The sequence below is a fragment of the Lontra canadensis genome, unplaced genomic scaffold (assembly GCF_010015895.1).
Source record: "Lontra canadensis isolate GAN:19392208 unplaced genomic scaffold, GSC_riverotter_1.0 scaffold69, whole genome shotgun sequence".
In the NCBI taxonomy this organism is placed as follows: domain Eukaryota; kingdom Metazoa; phylum Chordata; class Mammalia; order Carnivora; family Mustelidae; genus Lontra; species Lontra canadensis.
The window spans coordinates 383,134-385,430 of record NW_022631063.1 but is presented as its reverse complement, the minus strand read 5'-3'; the positions used below and the strand labels follow the sequence as shown (position 1 = coordinate 385,430).

Genomic DNA, 2,297 nt, shown 5'->3' with positions numbered 1-2,297 from the left:
CACTCTGCCTTCTGGGTGGTATGTCGAGTGCCGGGAAGAAGGAGTTGTTTCTGTGTTCTCCTTCTGTTCTGCGTCTGTATCATTTCGATATAGTAAAGGCAGTGACAGAGGTATGCACAGGGTTTATGTACCACCAATTTTGAGATTCTGGAAGGACTCTGGCCTCAAAAGTCTTGTTAAAAGTGTAGGTCCAATCAGGTCTGTTCATCAGAATAAATGGAGTTTGAGAGTGGAGAGAGGGGTGGAGAGGTGGGGCCTTTGCCTGAGAGAACTCACTTGGAGGAAGATTACGCAAGGGGATACTTGGCACAGAAGGGACAATGAGAAGAGAAGATAGCAAGCCCCGGGAGAATGGGGGGATGGGAGGAAGGGCCCTCAGGGTACTGTCCCACTCTGAAACATCAGACCATAGCTCAGTGCCTTCATGTGGCCTCTGGAAAATCTAATATTCTTCCTCAGATTCCCCGCAAAAAAAAAAAAAAAAAAAAAAAAAAAAGCTTTTGGGGGGGCCAATAAAGCCCAGTCAACTCCGGAATTTGGTCTTGGATTTTGCTAGCAAGTTTGGATGGGTTAGCAATTGTAAACTCATTTATAAACATTGTGATCTCCGTGATGGACCTGACTTGTTCACGATGAGATTCCCAGTATCTCATACTGCCTGGCAACGTAGCATTTCAGTAAGTACGAACCTTGATCGAGTTAAAGCTAAACGTAAATAAACAGTTATACAGAGAACGTTAAAAAGCTTTTCTAAAATACATATGGTAAATCTATATAGTACATTCACCATGTTGAAGTTTTTTGGTCTTCCTAATAGAAGCCAGAACGCTGAGTTGCCCATTGAGGACCTCTGATGGTAGTACTCATGGCCATCATCTAGTTTCTACCCAAAAGACTTCAGGTGGTCTTTGCAATGTTACTCATAACCACATGATCTGATTTAGAATCAATCTTCTGTTGAAAAGAACACCACAGACCTCAAATGAAACCACATAAACCAAGTTACCAAGTTACCACATTAACCAAGACTTAATATCTAATCTAATTGCTGTTCCAACCTCCTCCAGAAATGTAGTCTTCCTGACACAGTGGGGAATTTTCTGATCAGCACCAAGAAGGTAATCAGTCCCATGGACTCACCATCCCTGAATGGAAAAAGAGGGGATCCATTTCAAAGACCCCCTACCTTTCCCCGTAAGAGGAGGTTATCTTACCTGGAATAGTCCTCTCTTTTTCTTTTGTTAATAAATTCCTTGTCCCACCCTCCTTTCTATAAAGACACTTCATCATGTACAATTTCTCAGAGCTTCCTTCTATCTGCTAGATGGGATGCTGCTGGATTGATGAATTGATTAATAAAGCCAATTAGTTTTCCACTTTACTCAGTTGAATTTTGTTTTTTAATACTTCTTACCAAGCTCATAATCCACTGTTTCTTGTGAAATATTTTATAGTTTGGCCACCAACATATTAATGCTAACACACTGGTGGATGTGACAGAAAGTCTTAACTAGAAAGAGATAAATGTTTGGTTTTTTGTTTTTGTTTTTGTTTTAAGAGAGAAATGTTTGTAATGGAATCCTCAAGAAGTATTCACTTGAGCCCTGAAACTTTTCTTGGGTGCCGTCAAAGTCAAAGTCAAGTTAAGTATTCAACAAACTCAGTAGTCGGGTATTTTTCTGTATAAGATTCCTGTCAAGTGACTTACGTATATTTTTTAGGTCTTGCCTCAATTTCCAAGCATCTTTGAATATTATAACTGCTACAGTCAAATGGCCACAAAATGTGGACATGTCATTTAAATTATTAAGATACTGTGGCTGATAGAGGATGAAACAAATGATGTTGTAACAGTCTTTGGGGTGCTCGAAGAAAACAAAGACCAATGAATAAGGTATGTTTGCTGCTGAAATACTGGAGTAGAGAAATGAGATGATTATTATTTATGGTGTCTTTTTAAACATGTAAGGTCTACCATGGCTACACCTTCATTCCATATTATGGAAATAAACAAAGACCACCCAAATAAGAACGATCTAAAGCTATTTTTTCAGAACTTAATATAGGAAGGGAATTAACCACCATCACTTGGCATTTGGATTCAAAGGTAGGCAGGGGAGTGGGAGTGCTTTATAGGTTAACAGAAAAAAAAAGAAGAAGACAGGGAGATTTCAAGTATGCTCTGATTGGAAATTATTGACATGGGAAAACAGGAGGCAGGCTAACTAGAAGTGAAATATCCTGCAAGATTGGATTGGGGAGCATATTAATCTTTTTTTGGTTAGTTCCAAGTCAGA

At 39.2% G+C, this 2,297-nt stretch overlaps 1 pseudogene; it reads right to left on the bottom strand.

Moving 5' to 3' along the window:
* Positions 1 to 1,243: 1,243 nt before the first annotated feature.
* On the bottom strand, positions 1,244 to 1,924 carry LOC116880875 (annotated as a pseudogene).
* Between the last annotated feature and the right edge of the window lie 373 nt (positions 1,925 to 2,297).